The sequence below is a fragment of the Vanessa atalanta genome, chromosome 27 (assembly GCF_905147765.1).
Source record: "Vanessa atalanta chromosome 27, ilVanAtal1.2, whole genome shotgun sequence".
Classification (NCBI taxonomy): Eukaryota; Metazoa; Arthropoda; class Insecta; order Lepidoptera; family Nymphalidae; genus Vanessa; species Vanessa atalanta.
Window position 1 is genome coordinate 2,518,799 of NC_061897.1, and position 19,167 is coordinate 2,537,965.

Genomic DNA, 19,167 nt, shown 5'->3' on the forward strand with positions numbered 1-19,167 from the left:
AATGTCAAATTAATTTAAAAAGTAGATATTTATAGTTGAATATTTATTTAACTAATTATAATTTAATGTTTTAATTAAAAACGAGTATTAATAAAATCTCTTTCTCCGCTAATTATAGACATTATTAAAAAACTTTTTTTTCAGTCTCGCACACTTACGAGACATAATACAAGTCATAGATTACATTATAATCAGCCTTTCTAAATTAGATTTAAAAATAACACGCACACGCAGTCACATACGCACACAAGCACCATTGCACGTAGGCACATATATGTGAATATTTACACACACACTATTAAATTTTTGTTAAAACCTATTCTGATACATCATACTATATTAGCTTACTTCATTTTTGCCTGAGTATAAAGGGGGGAGGAGGCCTGTGTCAACATCGCACGTTTTTTAAAAGGCCAAATTTTATCAAATTCGGTGCAGTGACACTCACTTTGACATTTATAATATCAAATCAAATCATACTTTATTCAAGTAGGCTTTTACAAGCAATTTTGAATCGTCATTTAACAAACTATTTAAAGTAAAACTACCACCGGTTCGAAATGTAGATTCTACCGAGAAGAACCGGCAAGAAACTCTGTTTCAACATCTAAAAATACAGTCATGTTAATAAAATACAATTATATATACGTATGTTATGTCTCCTGCCTGGAATTCAACAAGCATTAACTCCACGCTTTTTTATCATCTATATAATCTCGTATCGAATAATATGCCTTCTTTACCGATGTATTTTTTACAAATGATTTGAATTTATGAAACGGCAGAATTAAAAATTTCTGCCGAGATATAATATGTTCATAGAGTATTTAGTGTAAATAAATTTTTTCAACGCGTCCGTTCCATGGTCGATCTTTATTTTATTGTCAAATGGAATTATTATCCACATAATGGAAGCGCAGCGGTGACCTTTCGATTGATACTGTTCAGCGCTCATAATAGATTGCTCGTTGTTGTTTTACATTTAAAGGAATAAGAATGCAATTAAAAAAAAATTTCGAGACCTAACTAGGTCTAGTCGTTATTATAACTATATAGGATGGTGCTACAATCTACATATACATATATATATAGCTCGAGTATAGATCTTGATACTTAGCATAGCATAGATAATACTTTGTACTAGAAAGGTTTATTGGTAAGTATCAACTTTATTAGGTGAAAATGAGTGAGGTAACATTGGTAACTAATTTTTTTTATGTTAATTAGAGTATTAATTTTCAGTCATTTCATCATTATCATCAGCTACTTGCAATAGCTGGACATAGAGGCTCGGTTATCCGACTCCCGCGTTAGTCGAGTCTCATCATTTCCGTCAGGTCATCGGTCCACCAAGATGGGGGGCGCTAACGCTGCGTTTACCAATCCGCGGTCTCTCTTATTGGTGACTAGCCTACTACCACTTCAAGAGTACCTACTATTTAATATAAAAAAATAAATATATACACGAAATAAGCATAGAACGATTGGTAGTACTGACTAGGGTTTGAAAATACCGCCGCGGTAACGATTACTTTTACGGTTTTTAGTGGTTATTCCGATGATATAAAAAATCAAAATGTTTGAACAGACAATCTTCTGTTAACACGCGTTTTAAGCCTCTGGGCTGTTTAAGACATTTGTTCATAGAAAGAAAATATTTTTTTTTTATCGAGAAAAAAAGCAAAGGTATTCAATAGACAGCATTTTTTTAACAGGCATTCTAACCAACCAGGCTGTTTGAGATATTTATTAAAAAAAACCTGACAGATCATAATAACTTCAATGAAACTCATATAGTATAGACCACATTCATGTATTTTGTTGTTAAATCGCCTTACGTCGTCGTCATTAGCCAAGTCCACGAGTTCATTTAAATCGATTGCAATGTGAGAGAAACGCCCACAATATCCATTTGTTTACGTCGAGCCGATAAACATACTGCGGGCGAATATATTGTAGTCAGTAACGACTTTATTTCTAGTTGATAATTCTTATATTCAGTATTAATTGCCGATGCATGCGTGCCGCAGCTAAATGTTAAATAAATAAAGGAAACGACCGAAATTTAATATATAACGTCTTCGGGAATTACAAAAGCATTTCGTGTAGTAGAAAACTACTACCTAGAATATAAGTACTATTGATATACTTATTCTGCTTGTCACGATTCGTACACGCGTCCTTACTAATACATCCTTATTAATATAGATAATAAATTCTAAAATAAGTTTATTAACCTTTCTCGCCTTGACTTCTAAGCCGATCGTCGTGAAATTTTGCATACATGTCAAAGGCATAGAAGGAGATGAAGTACCTTTGTCGTGGAGGTAGGGTTTTGTGGTTTTGTATACCGGTTTGAAGGGTGAGCGAGGCAGTGCGATTACAGGCACAAGGGACATAACATCTTAGCACCCACGAATGGTGGCGCATTGGTGATGTAAGGAATGGTTAATATTTCTTACAGCGCAAATGTCTACAGGCAATGGTGACCACTAACCACCTACCTAGATAATTAAAAAAAAAAAATACTAACACTACAAGTGTTATGTAGCCAATCCTACCTATAGTTATATTATTAAAGGGAATAAAAATTTCAACGTACAGACAACACGATTATAAATAGTAGCCAGTGAAAGGCTTCACTAAATAAGAGGATATATTGTAACAGGTAAGTATGTATAGGGTAAACGGCAGGGCAAGGCTAATTAAGTCACTAATAGAGTTGAACGGTGACAGTTAATATATCGTGACATTTCATCATTAAAACAATATCGATATCGATAAACTTGTAACATCGAGTTTTTCGAGTTTTCTGAGTAAATTATGAAGCAAGCTTCCATTCCGAAGCAAGATATAGATCTTTAAAAAATTATGATTTTTTGTCGTCAACATCTAACCGCAAAATTCGTATAATCGAGATATTTAGTTATTAAATTCAATGACATGTCAGTTTGACATGTGGCCATGTTTGACGTCTGCGGATGTGTTCAGAAATTGTGTTCCAAATAATAATTTCGTGGAGGGGTATGTTGACTCGATGAAAACTTATCCGCAATAAATTATAGATCAACTTTTATGAAAAAGTCACATGCTATATATATGCAAAGTAAAGGATAAACCGTATTTGTTCTAGTATTATTATTTTCACCATCGATAACTTATGCGTCGATATATTTACAACACTATTAGAGATAAAGTACGGATTATCGGCTTCGTAGAATAAAGTATTAGCAACGCAGATTCCGTTTTTACTTTTTTAAACATTGTACTATTTTAGATCTTGAAATAGTTTATTCGAAAAATAGCAAATACCTACTGCAATTTGTAAAGAAATAAATTTACTAAGTTTCTCGCCGTTTCTACTCCACTATGTTTAATGTTATATTAGATTAGTCTACCACCACCCACAGATCATATATTAAGCCGCCAAACAGCAAGTATTATTACTTAGTATTATGTGTTCAGATTTTAAGTGAGTTAGTGACACTACACGCACTCGGGGACATAGCATCGTAGTATCTGAGGTTGGGTGGCGCATTGTTGACTCAACGAAAGGTTAATATTTCTCACGGCGCCGATGTCTATATGCGACAGCTTACCATCAAATAGCCCATTTGTGCGTCCGCCAACATTTACCATAGTATATATTTAAACGGCTTAACGAGGATTGGAAGGAGGAGCCGAGATGGCCCAGTGGTTAGAACGCGTGCATCTTAACCGATGATTTCGGGTTCAAACCCAGACAGGCACCACTGAATTTTCATGTGCTTAATTTGTGTTTATAATTCATCTCGTGCTCGGCGGTGAAGGAAAACATCGTGAGGAAACTTGTATGTGTCTAATTTCAACGAAATTCTGCCACATGTGTATTCCGCCAACTCGCATTGGAGCAGCGTGGTGGAATATGCTCCACACCTTCTCCTCAAAGGGAGAGGAGGCCTTTAGCCCAGCAGTGGGAAAATTTACAGGCTGCTAATGCTAAAATGCTATGCTATGTTAATGCTAACGAGGATTTATCTCAAAAAAAAAAAAAAACAAATTAGTTTAACTTCGTCGTCAAATTAACAGATGTCACACAATCACAATAGATTTATCACAAAAAGTAATCCCTAATCAACAATCTAACCATCCAATATTAAGTATCAAATTAAAAACACGACTGTCAACAAACACACAAAAAGTTATAACATGTTTTTTTTTTTTTTTTTCATTTCAGCCAGTGTCACGTAAAGTAACGAAAGCAATTCAAGCGATCCGTTTAGGCATTTAAATGTTATGGTGTCATGAACCTTGAAAATATTACACTCCTATTTTGGGCACTCGTATGAAAATATTGTTATGTCACCCATCGATTATTATTATTGACACATAACTGAATTTAAATTTCGATTACAAGTAAAAAAAATATTTTAGATAGGATTCATGACTAATAATCATTGGCCGTAAATAAAAAAAACATTGATAGTCAAACGAAGAGTTGATTGGCGTGAAGGGGGTTTTATGAAACGAAATGCTACTCTCGGTATTAAAAGTCAACGACTACTTTGGAACACTTGAATCCAGCGAAACGTTATCCATACTAATATACAAATGTTGTAGTAATTCTTGTGTTTCGGAACGAAATTCTTTTACGCGGCTTCCAGTCTAATGAACTAACAAAAACTTCACGTAAGGAAAGAGCACTATGCCATCTCCAGGCGACCTTTCTCTCTCTTTCTATCTTTCTATCTTTCTCTGTCTTTTAAACTCACTTTAAGTTATTGTATTAATTTACACGGAATTTTAAGTAATAATAAGTCTGAAATATTGTTTATATATTTCATTGTGTCTGTCATTTAATACACAATATATGGCGAGAGCAACTTCGTTTCAACTGGGTTTCACATGAAAACTCTCGTTTTTTAAAAAATACGTAGGCGGGTGGATATGAAGCCTGATGGGAAGTGGTCGCCGCTGTTTATAGACATTGACGCTGTAAGAAATATTAAGCCTTCCTTATATCGCCAATGCGCCACCAGCCTTGGGATCTAAGGGCGTATGCTTAAATTTGCGAGGGTTCACCTTCGCGTGTCTGTATTAATAAATAGTCTAAGCAGCACTAAGTGACGCGGGCGCGTGCGACGGTTTTTTTTTTATGGCATTGGTTGGCGGACGAGCATATGGGCCATCTGATGGTAAGTGGTCAGCACCGCCCATAGACAATGGCGCTGTAAAAGATATTAACCATTCCTTACATCACCTACGCGCCACCAACCTTGGGAGCTAAGATGTTATGTACCTTGTGCCTGTGATTACACTGGCTCAATCACCTAGTGGGTGGTACCTATCTAGACGGGCTCGTACAAAGCCCTACCACTAAGTAAAAAGTACGGTGTTTCACGTGTTCTTTAAATCTGACGAACGCCGCCGCGACGTCGGGTCCAAGGCCCTAGTCGGACGTCCCTATACCGCCTTAAGATGTTCTGTGCCTTGTGCCTGTAGTTACTTTGGTTCACTTAAAGCCGGAACACACACAATACTAAGTTTCGGCAGTTGTCGTATGTGATGAATGGGGCTATATACACAGTGAACTGACGACGGGCATGCACAGAGCCACCCAGAAACTATCGTTTGTTTACCAATATATTTAACGTTTTCAGTAACAAAAGCCGCGAGACACATAACGATAAAATTAAAGACGGGAAATTTGCGCCAGAAAAGAGTCATTGGTTTACTCAACCAATAAACCATACCAATATTTGGCCACTTGAAGCAATCAAAAGAAACTTCAGCAACAAAGTTATAGAACAGACGATATAAACAAAAAAAAAAACAACAAAATACATACTTAGCTAATTTCTACTTGGCTTGGCTTCTAGGCTTATACGAGTAAATGATCTACAATCATCAGTCAGTCTGTGACGTATAATTCTATTATTCCGATCAAGTAGTTCATAAATATGCTCGCTTTTTCAATTTCCAGACAGCGTCGTAATAAAGGATAACAATTTTAGTATTTTTTGCGAAACCTTTGTCTACGAGACCCCTGAAACACAAAGGTGAAGTCGTAAGAAAGAGTCGAAGATCGTAATTTTATTTGCGCTGGAATTTTACGATAGCGTCCGCTTAACGGATACCTTCTCGCATCCAATAACATTTTTACACCCGTACTTTTAATATCAGTAGAAAAAACTGTACCAGACGTTTATCCAGTAACTAAGATATCCAGGCTATCTACCTCTCTCATTTGAGGAGGAGGTTTGGATCTTATGGATTGGATACACGAATGGCAGATTTGAGTTTCAAGTATTAATCTTTACAAAATTTTTCTTCAACGCCGAACAAAAGATGAATTAAAACATAAAAACAAATTAAGCACGTGGAAATTTTGATGCGATGGATGAGAAGGGCCGAAGGTGGATGTGAAGGGCCGAAGATCGGGCTCAGTGAAATGCCTTGGGGGAAGCCTAAGTCCAGGAGTGGACTAATTATAATACAGACTGATTATGATGAAGCACATGGAAATTTTGTTGAGATCCAATGGTGCAAACCACTGATTTAGAGTGAACTAGATATAAGGAGCCGTCCGACCAGTCTAGCCCGAAGTTTCTGCTATACACAAACTTGACGCGCGATTACTTTACTTTGTATTCGATTGTGCCGTTTAAACTATAAAAGAAAACTCATCTAGATAATAAATCGAGTTAATGGAGGTATAATCTACCATCTAAGTAATTTTGGTGCTCAATTAGCTGTAATAATTTTAATATTAGTATAGCTGGGGTGACGTCATCGTAGGTATAAACAAGAGACGCGCTCGGCTTCTCATACTATCTAATAAACATGCGGCATCTAGCCACTGTAAATCTGTGGTTTAAACCATCGGAGCTATGTTTATTCAATATAAAAAAAAAAGTAAACGTCTAAGTAACACAGCTTATAAACCTACATTTATACTAGACCTACATAGGTACGGTTACGACGTATACAAATTAAATTGAAAATGACATTCTACGTGTATGTATATCATGTTTTACGTCAAACCATCAATTAACGAGACATCCCGGCCTTGAGTTCGCTAACAGAATTCTAACTATAGTACCTTCTATTATCGGTCATTGGATAAAATACATGGATACAGGTATTGGGACACTACATATATATATATAAATTATGATATTTTTTTATTATTTAATAAACTGCTGACCAAATTACAGACTCCGATTTTTTTTTCTCACTGGAAAAACGCGTTAAGCGTTTCCCCCACGTGGCAGTCGGGGGGTATGTGGGACTCGCCGATGCCCAGGAAGCCAGGTGCGCGCCGGTACACCGTAATACTACACTAAAAAGCCAGCGGTACCTTCTCTTCGGTGGGCTGACGATCGACCCGCCTATGCGAGCCTCCCAACATCACCCAGCTTTTGATTTCAAAACAATAACTACAAATATTATTTATATTGTAAACGTCTAAAACAACTTTGACGCTACACTAGACGGAGGTTCTTAGTCTCTTTTGCAATTATTAATGCGGTCTGTGTTTATTCAACACTTGTTATTGTACATGCGTAATAACTTAGTATATTCGAAATACAAAAGGGCATAAGCCAAACAAACAACATTTGACATCGAATTGACCCGATATAATCGGTCGAGAGCTTGAATAATCTATGACATTCACTATGGATTCTCGAAAAAATGCCGTTTTGAACATCGAAACCTCGGAAGTAAAATTTAAGTAGATGTATGTGGTTACGCGGAGTAGTGTGGTATTATAAATAAAGACATATTGATCGAGAACTGTTAGCTGTGTACAATATAGCAGAGCGTTTAGCCAATCGCGTGGAATACGTAAATCTAAGGTTTGTTTATCTTTAATCCATCTTTGATTGTATGCACTATATGTGCTTACATTCTTTGTTTGAAACGATTATATATAAAAAATACTTTGTTAAAACTGCATTTGAATGACACTCTAATAGTCCATTGAAATGTTACATTGACTGAACATTTCCTAAAGGTTGATGAACCTGAGCGACTTTAGATCGCTGTAACAGCGTTTGAAATTAAAAAGCCAATACCATTACAAATAAACAGATCACGAGAATGGTTTCAGCAGTTTGCCTTTGAATCGTAATGCTGATCCTCTTGGGCGAAAAAAACGAACCACCACTCCTGTTTCAGTTCAAGTCAACAGTTGCAAATATTGAAATTGACAACTATTTTAGTGCAACGGTCCTAGTACAGATAAAACTGTTATTATCAGAAAAAATACGCGACACTATCTTACGCTTACACGATCGCTTTTCCTTATGTAATAACATTAATACTTATCTGATAAAAAAAAAAAAAAAAAAAAACAAAATATTTATTAAAAGATTTCGAATATCAGTCGATATTCGAAATAATAGTGTTATCTTATCGAACAAACGGCCACTCATCCCATTTTGTTTATAACGAAATACAAATCGTCTAGAGCGTAGTGTTCAGTTGTAAAATACAGTTAGGGTCAGTAAACATTTATGATATTCGTGTACGCTTGATCTTCGGGCTGGGATTGTCGTCCCTGAGGAACGCTGTATTATCCACTAACACTTTCTGGGTCAGTAGACACCTGTTCTATTCCAATCATAAGAGAAAAGCCAATTAAACAACATTTGACAGCAAATAGACCCGATATAATTTATCGAGAGCTTGATTAATCTCTGATATTCACTATGGATTTGCGAAAAAAACCGGCGTTTTGAACGTCGGCGAAACTGTTATCGCAATTTTAGAAGTAAAATTAAAGTGGATATTTTAAGTACTTAGGTGTAATAGTATTGTATTTACACAATACACAATACAGCCGAGTTACTAGCAAGTCGCATGGAATACTTAAATTTAAAGTTTGTTTATCTTTACTCCTACTTCGTCTGGAAAAGGATATTTAGTGTAAAGTACTATCCCCACGGTGTTAAGAACTAACACAACGAACCACTCACGGTTCGGTCGAAATTGAGTCGGCAACTGTCCAGTTACTATAAATAAATATTTTTTTTTTATAAATATTGGACAACATCACATATATTACTCTGATCCCAATGTAAGTAGCTAAAGCACTTGTGTTATGGAAAATCAGAAGCAACGACGGTACCACAAACACCCAGACCCAAGACAACATAGAAAACTAATGAACTTTTTCTACATCGACTCGGCCAGGAATCGAACCCGGGACCTCGGGAGTGGCGTACCCATGAAAACCGGTGTACACACTACTTGACCACGGAGGTCGTAGTTACTATTCAACTGATGTTTATTTATGAGCAGAATGAAATTGGTACGTTTCGCAACTATTATGCTTATGACAATACTAGATTTTAACTGTATACATTAGTAGAATTGTCCCCCAGGTGATATCTATCATCATAATATGGTTGTTTGGTCGTTATTCTTTCAATAATTAGGTGGATAAATCTAAACGGATTCTGATGATGTTTGACATAAAAATTAGCTGATTTTTGTCTTAGTGCTTGTGAAACAATAAAAAAACCATTTATGGTCTCATTTTGAAGAGCTCCGGCCGTAAATGTGCTGAAAATTAAAGAGGATCCTTGATGGCATTTTAGTAAATTGTTACGAATTAACAAATAATTTATTTTGAAAAACGTGACTGGCCTTTTAGAGTTTAGATGTATGAGAAAAAAATATAAAAACGTAAACAAAATTAAAGTTAATTGTTTTCTACAAACTCCAATAGAGGTTATATACATTTTGGCGCCAAATGTAGACGAGATGATGACTTGAAGAAAACCTGTCATAGGTTTCGAAATTCCTAAAAAATCTTTTGAATAAACGCGAAGATTCGCGGGAGACCCACTAGTGATTTGTTGAATATCGCTTCTGTTAATTCAACATCGGTAAAGCCTATCGTGCTTTTTTATGGGGGGGGGCGCTATTTTCGTACAAACTTCCGCAGTCTTTTGGTACTCATTGGTAATTTTATTTGTAATCACATGCACAAGGGACTTAACCTTCTCCTCTCCTCTCCCTTTTAAAAATTAAAAAGTAAATTTACCTAAAAATAAGCAACATAGGTTTTTTTAGTCTTAGTGTTTATCTTGTAGGTAGAGCTTTGTGCAAGCCTGTCTGGGTAGATACCACCCACAGCTCACTCATCAGTTATTCTGCCGCCAAACAACAGTGTTTAGTATTGTTGTGTTCCGGTTTGAAGGCTGAGTGAGCCAGTGTAACTACAGGCACAAAGGGCATAACATCTTAGTTGGTGGCGCATTGGCGTTGTAAGGAATTATCAATATTTCTTACAGTGCCAATGTCTATGGGCGGTGGTGACCCCTTACCATCAGGTAGCCCATACGCTCGTCCGCCAACCTATGCCATAAAAGAAAAAATAATAATTTGTGGGTAGTAAATGTTCTATAATCGTAACTAAAATTCAATATTAGTAAACACACAGGTTTTTAAACTACATTCTACACCATCTGAACTGTCAGTTTTGTTTATAGCATAGCGTGGAACACGTAAACTTACGCTAAAAATATGTTTGTGTTATTGAAAACTTCCGATCGCGACTTTACCTTCGATTCGCGACCTTGTAGGGGGGGCGGGGTCGTTGTAAGGTAAAAACTCCAGATCATGTGCCCAAGACTATGTTTATATAAAATTTCATTTTAATAGATTGTGTAGTTTAGACGTAAAAATGTAACAAACCGTCTCACTTTCGCATTTATAATATCTATACTAATAATAGAATTGCCAAAGCAACACTATTCATCTGCCTGTCTGTAACGGTTCACGTTAAACCGTGGAACTGAATTTGACGAAATTTGGTATGAAGCAAGATTGAACCCCACATATACTTACTACGTTTTTATACCTAACATCTGACTACCAACCCCTAAAATGCGAACAAAGCCGCGGGTGACAACTAGTCAGTTATAGGTTTTATTATTCTAAATCTGAGGATCCAAATTATGTTATAATTATTATTTACTTTTAGAAATTGATTAGTTAATTTCTTATGTACCTACGTTATATATGTACGGTTGACGCTTTATTATATTTTTAATTAAATTTTCAATTAAACAAAAAAAAACTCGCAGCTACATTTAAGTTTACGACATGACAAATAAAATGCAATGAATTATTATTAATGGCAGATTAAAACTTGGCGTTAAACACGGACTTAAACCTATTGGAATCTTATACCTCTACCTGGTATAAAACAAAGTATGTCTGTCCCTATGTATGCTTAGATTTTTAAAACTACGCAACGGATTTCGATGCGGTTTTTTTTTAAAAATAGAATCATTCGAGAGAAAGGTATAAATGTATAAAAAAAATGGCTTATTAACGAAGCGATTTTAAGCAATGCAGAATTAATCCATATACAATTACATTAAATACATTGTGCATTTAAATATAGATCAATATGAACTGACTAAAAAACTGTGAACGTAGTATATTCAGTATCAGCCTTGCACACGTGCGAAGCCGGGCTGGTCGCTAGTTTTGTATATACTAACAACCTGGTAATGTCCAAATGATGGGCTGTGGGACATGCATTCCAGTTTCCTCACAATGTAGTCGTCAACGAAGACGAAATTATTTATGAACACAAACCAGAAAAAAGCTGGTGAGTACAAACAGAATATTACATAAAAACAGAGCATAGAATCTATTCCAACCATAACAGAAAAAAAGGCAAATAAACAACATTTGACAGCAAATTGACGCGATATCATTGGCCGAGAGCTTGATTAATCTATGATATTCACTATGGATTTGCGAAAAAATGGCGTATGGAACGTCGACGAAACTGTTATCGGAATTTTGGAAGTAAAATTAAAGTGGAAATAGTGTAATAATGTTGTATTATAAATAAAGATATATTTATCATGAACTCTTAGTAGTGCACAATATAGCCGAGTTATTATTATATACGTAAATCTAAGGTTTGTTTATCTTTTTTCCAACTTCCAACTAGACCCTCTGTTTTATCGCAATCGAACCATCAAATTACAAAGCAAACTCCAAATTAGCATATAACAATAACACATTCATTCAAAACTATATACTAACACACTCAACGATTGTTTCGAAGCTCTGCGACTAGTTATCTAATCACTATTGAAGTAATTTCCCACGGTACACTTGCATTACGTTTGAATTTCTGATTGTATCGTCGGAAAGAGACGGCGATACTATTGTATAAACCATCTTTGTAACGATAACATATCTATACAAATAAATAAAATTTGTTTGATGAATTGAGCCGAGATGGCACAGTGGTTAGAACGCGTGCATCTTAACCAATGATTTCGGGCTCAAACCCAGGAAGACTTCACTGAATTTTCATGTACTTAATTTGTGTTTACAATTCATCTCGTGTTCGGCAAACATCGTGAGGAAACCTGCATGTGAATTCCACTAACCCGCATTGGAACAGCGTGGTGGAATATGCTTCAAACCTTCTCCTCAAAAGGAGAGGAGGCCTTAGCCCAGCAATGGGAAATTTACAGGCAGCTAATGTATGTAATGTAATGATGAATTAAACATGTCTTTATTTTTGCCCATATATATAAATATACATTAAGAAAGATTAACCATCCCTAACGTGAATACGCCACTAAACTTGGAAACTAAGATGCTGTCTCTTGTTACACTGGTCACTATTCCACACTCATAATAATACTAAGCATTGCTGTTTGGCGGTGAAATATGGCGGTTTATAAATGAGAAGGTGGTACTTAAGCAAATCATACCACCAAGTTGAGCTCGATTCTCGTCCTTTGTTCATATGTGAATAGATAATATGTATTGCATAATTGATTAATCGTACAAACGGATTACGTATGAAATAATTACAATATATCAAATAATTACAATATACTGAGTATGAGTATATATGTATGTGTGTGTAATTTATATAATAACAGATATAAGAAGCCGTATAAATCAAATAGATTCGAAATTCAAAAACTGGCCAAGTGCGAGTTGCAGGAAAGGTTCCGTACTTACCATCTATAAAATGGGATTCCGTATAAATAAAAAAAAAAATCATGTCTGTTGTATGGTAGCCCCTTTAAATATTTATTTTACTTATTGTCATTGCAGCAACAGGTATACATCACCTGTGAGTGTCATCAACTGTCACGGTTCATGAGATACAGTCTGGTAAAAGACAGACGGACGGACAGCGGAGTCCTAGTAATAGGGTCCGTTTTACCCTTTAGTAATGGAACCCTAAAAATGAACGAACGTAGAAAAACGCATTCACACAAATCGTAAGTGATTAAAACCGTCAGAGCTAATTTTGAATCGTCTTAATTCAATTCCAATCAACATAATGTCGATCAACTAATAACAAACCGACTACACGAACCAAGATCCCATAACGGAATTTTATATCATCATGACAGAACGTAGTAACATCTGTCATCGACTGTTATAACATGTCAAGTGGCACGAGGGATCGGACCATCGAGTGATGTAGATCTCATCTGTCAATAGACGTTACAAACGCGCCGCGAGTGTGTAAACACAGTCACTACATACAAAAATACAGATTAAAAATTCCACACCAAGTTCTTATTAACAAGGCGTACAAAAACCTCATTTTAAGAACAAAGTATGCGAAATAAGGAGTCTTATTTATTGAAAAGTTACATACATATTTTACACTTAACAAGTAAACCATACACTTCGTAACATTCACTGATAACCGATACTTCCCCCTTTCCTACATACATGTTAGAATACATGTTAAAAACAATTATAAATTAATATTAAAAAGATAACGAAGAAAGACTTATTAAAATCAGTGTTTCAAGAGTTTAACGATTACATACAGACAAATCTTACCCCATTATAATAATTTCACATGCGTCATTTAACGAGGTATCCTCGACAAGTTACGGGAACTACTATTCTATCGTCATAGTGTGATCAATGAACGTACATCGATTCGAAACGACGCAGCCTTACCGAAGAAATAATTAATTAATTATTATTATTAATAATAACAATATAATACTCGCCATTAATATCGAAATAACAAAATACTGAGAAACGCCACCTCGTTGTCAAATACTTGACGTATGAATGATGCCAATAAAGACGACTAAGTCACTGATACTATTATCAAAACTAATTAGTCATACCTTAACGATCTAACATTTCGCCCGTTATCCGTTACATACTATTAAGAGTTTGATTAGGACTCTATACACGGTAGGGTATACCTGACAGTTTAAAAGTTATTTCTAATTAGATCATGTCCATGCTCATATCATAATCCACCCAAGTAGGTGGAGATATAGATATAAGCATTACCGTCTTTACCATATGGGCACATGGTGCACGTGCCCAGGGCGCCCACATGAGAGAGCCCCGAAGAACCAACAACTTCTTGCACACGTTTGTTCTCACGTTGACTGCTATGTATATTTTCGAATATGATATTTTTAAATACATTACATTAGCAGCCTGTAAATTTTCCACTACTGGGCTAAGGCCTCCTCTCCCTTTTGAGGTTCTCCTCAAAGAATTGGAGCATATTCCACCACGCTGCTCCAATGCGGGTTGGTGGCATTTCACATGTGGCAGAATTTCATTGAAGTTAGACACATGCAGGTTTCCTCACGATGTTTTCCTTTACCGCCGAGCACGTGATGAATTACGAAGCACTTTTGAATCGTCATTTAACAAAATATTTAAAGTAAAGATACCACCGGTTCGGAATGTAGATTCTACCGGGAAGAACCGGTAAGAAACTTAGTAGTTACTCTTTTTCAATATCTAAAATTACAGTCATGTTAGTTAAATACAATTATATATGTATGTATGTTATATCTCCTGCCTGGAAGGCAACAAGCATAAACTCCACGCTTTTTTATCATCAATATAATCTTGTATCGAATAATATGCCTTCTTTACCGATGTATTTTTTATAAATAACTTGAATCTTATATATAAAATACATATTACATATATTATATTTTATTCGATTATCGTTTGATTTTAACTGATTTATCTGCCGTCAGTTTTGTCAAACGCCATTCATGTATTGAATTTTGATATTAGCGTATGAATTTTAATAGAACTACTATTAAAATTCATACGCAAACATTGGGACGAATCGCGTAAATCCGACCTAATGTGAAACAGTCCTAAAAACATTTCAACAGCAATTTCCTTATGAAGGTTAAGTATCTAATACATTTATTTAGCCTAAGTTATTAATAATTCGAACATTTATAAATAGAATAGTAATTTGGGATTAGCCTGAATGTCATGATACCTTAACCTCTTTATCATTAGAATAAGATAAGAATTGACGACCTCCGCGGTCGAGTAGTATTTATACCGGTTTTCATGGGTACGCTACTCCGAGGTCCCGGGTTCGATTCCCGGCCGAGTCGATGTAGAAAAAGTTCATTAGTTTTCTATATTGTCTTGGGTCTGGGTGTTTGTGGTACCGTCGTTACTTCTGATTTCTATATTTTGATTTCTATAACACAAGTGCTTTAGCTACTTACATTGGGATCGGAGTAATGTATGTGATGTTGACCAATATTTATTTATTATTATTATTAATTACATTATTAAAAATATATCTTATTAGTAAATTCCAAGGTATTTTGGAAATATGTAGACGGACCTGCTTTTATTGTGGTGACCACGACACCGCCCATAGACATCGGCGCTGTTAGAAACATTAACCATTTTAATATATGCTAATGCGTCACTATCCTTGGAATCCAAGATGTTACGTCCCTTGTGCCTGTAATTACACTAGCTCACTTACTCTTTAAACCGTAACACAAAAATATAACGTATTGCTGTTCGACGGCAGATTTGTCCTTGGATTATATCCCAGGTGGAATAAAAGTTTTATCGACTTACGAAGTTAGCACTGTTACACTACCGTGCCTCGCATAGCTCATAATACCATTGGGGTTGCGCTTACTCCCTCTTCGATCGTTTCGGAATGCAGTCCCATCGGATCAAGACAAAGAGGGAATAAAGAGTAAACTTGTCCTCTAATCATTAAATTCTAATTTCAAAAAGCATCATATCTTAACAAACATATATATATATATATGTGTATATATGTTAAATAAATTACCGTTTATCCTTCCATTTTTTATCTCATTACGTCTGTACAAGACTTCCCGGAAAAATGTGACCAGTTACGTGCGTTTATGCAAATGCGAAGGTGGCCTTAATGTTATTCGATACATATCATTATATGCGTTATACGTATGTATATACGTTTTATATATTACTAGCTGAACCTGCGGCATTACCCGAGCGAATATTATAAGATTTTACCTACAGCACACAAACAATTCACACGAAATTAAAAAATAAAAACCAGCCAAGTGCGAGTCGGTTACATACAGTGGAATCCGTTTATAATGACATCGAAGGGAATTGACAAACACGTCATAATAACATGCATGTATTTTTATCTGCTTTTGTTTTTACATTTTTTTTTTGTAATAACAGTCTCTAATACTATTGTGTATAGAAGACATAGACATGGTCAAATTATCATTTTCAATATTGCTATGAACAAATCTGCAGACGACCTTTGAGTGACAATTACTTACTCAGATTAAAAACAATGAGCCAGGTGCCGAACGTCGCCGGGAACATTACCGAAAGTGTAAAGAATCATATCGGTTACTATAACCGGACACAATTTATTAAAAATGTGTTTTAATAAGCGAACTGTCACTATAAGGAAAGTCATTATATCCGACTTTTTTTACAAAGAATTCTATATGAGAACCAAACTTCATCGTGTAATGACGTCATTATAAACGGTTGGTCAGTATAGGCGGAGTCATAATAAACGGATTCTACTGTATTTATTTTATGCTGTTTTTAGTATTTGTTGTTATAGCGGCAACAAAAATCCATAATTTGTGAAAATTTCAACTGTCTAGCTATCGCGGTTTTTGAGATACAGCCTGGTGATAGACAGACGGACGGACAGACTGCGAATTCTTAGTAATAGGGTCCCGTTTCTACCCTTTGGGTACGGAACCCTAAAGAAATATATTTCTAATTATTTAATTATTCTCAAACGTGGTTTATATATTTAATACATGATATACAATGAGAGCAACCTTATTCCAACAATTTCCTGTGACAACTCTAGTTTATATTATTGTATCAAATAGGTAAGCAAGACTGTAGACTGGCAAATGGGCTCATTGTATATGGCAACACTCCATAAGTAATATTAACCCTTACATCACCAGTGACTCACTAATCTCGGGAACTAAGATTTTATGACCCTAGTTACTGTGCCAAGTGGCTGTAGTTACACAGGCTCAGTCGATATTCAAACCGGAACACGATAATACTAAGTATTGCTTTTCGCTGTTGAATATATAATGAGTCGGTAGTATCTACTAAGATGGGCTTGCACAAAGCCAGTAATACTATAAAAGCGGCTGTTCCTTTAAGAATGACCCCCATGCCAAAAATCCTTATTTTATGATATAAGTGGCAAGACGACCTCCATGGTCGAGCAGTGTGTACACCGGTTTTCATGGGTACGCCACTTCGAGGTCCCGGGTTCGATTCCCGGCAGAGTCGATGTAGAAAGTTCATTAATATTGTCTTGGGTCTGGGTGTTTGTGGTACCGTCGTTACTTCTGATTTCTATATCACAAGCGCTTTAGCTACTTACATTGGGATCGGAGTAATGTATGTGATATTGTCCAATATATATTTAAAAAAAAAATCGAACAGGTTTACCTAATGGAAAGTCACTACCACCGCATGGACATCTGCAACCCCAGGATCATTTATATTATGTACGATATTTGCTCGAAGTTTCCCAAGTCGTGTCGGTTCGGATCGGAAAAACCGCCAGCGAAAGCTGGTTCCACATAATGGTTTCGCGAGATAGACAATGCTTTAAAAATCGCAGTTGTGGACTCAATATTATATACATTTTTATGTACCTTTTCCGACTTTTATAATTACAAAAATGCAATTAATTTTTTTTTTTAACTTAATGGTTTATAGATTATAATCTTTGTTTTATAATTACAACCGGAACTGTCATCTTAGCGTGAATTGACGGAATAAAACATCGTAACTTTATTTAAGATTTAAAAGATTAGACGATTCTCTGTGCGTCTGTTTTGCATGTACCAGACATCCCGCAGTGCAAAGACACGTACTATTATAGAGTAGTGTTTTTGTTTTGTTTCTCATTTAGATCATTCATTTTTCGTAAAGTTTTTAACTCGTGAATTAGAAACGTATACGAGTAATAGTATACGAATGGTCATGCAAATCTAACTAGAGACAAGGAAGTGAATGTTTTTTTTGTGCGGTACATATAACTTGTATTGTGTTCAATGTCCTTACATGTGGTTAGGATCGCCAGATCGCCGAACCTAATAGCCGGACAAACCAGCCAGTTTGAACGGACATTTGGGTAAAAAGCTGGACAACCTACATTATTGAAGATTTTGTCCCTGTATTTATAGGTAAATAAAATTGAATGTAAAATCAAGCTTTTCTGTCTATTATCATAAATCTCGATAAATTCTAATGAAATATAAATAAAATCAAATTGATTTCGTTTGCGAAATAAATAAATAAATAAAATGTAAATGTAAATCCTAACAAAAGCCGGTACACGACAGACACCGTATATTTTGGCCGGACACGCAATCAAAAAGCCTATGATCGGATTTATCCGGACGCCTGGCAACCGTACACGTTATTTCATACCGAATTACATCAAAATCAATTGTTTTGCCGTGACAGTTCCTTTCGCATTTATAATATCCGTATAAATGCGAGATCTTTTATAACCGTTATATTTAAAGAAAAACGAAACAAAATATATATCGAAGATGTTTCGATAAGCATCTAGGATGATCCACGATGGTACGTCGAATAAGACACGTGAGTCTTAACAATAGATGCGAGTTAAAATCCGAGCAAGCAAGCAGCACTCAGTTTATAGAACTTTATTTTAATGTGTTTAAAATCTTTCCTTGGCTATAAAAAACTTCGCAAGAAATCTTGTTCTCAAGTTCAAGCTCTAGGAAACGGGCACTATAGAATCGTGAAGACAAGTTCGAAAAACTTTACATTAGCTGAGAAACGAGAGATCTTCGCCCAGCGGTTGGACATATACGAGCTGTGACTATC

At 35.6% G+C, this 19,167-nt stretch overlaps 1 protein-coding gene across 17 annotated transcripts in view; it reads right to left on the reverse strand.

Moving 5' to 3' along the window:
• The window catches only part of LOC125074446 (phosphatidylinositol 4-phosphate 5-kinase type-1 alpha), a 76,458-nt gene that overhangs the window by 40,995 nt on the left and 16,296 nt on the right, over positions 1 to 19,167 (reverse strand). The gene's annotated exons all lie outside the window — the stretch shown is intronic.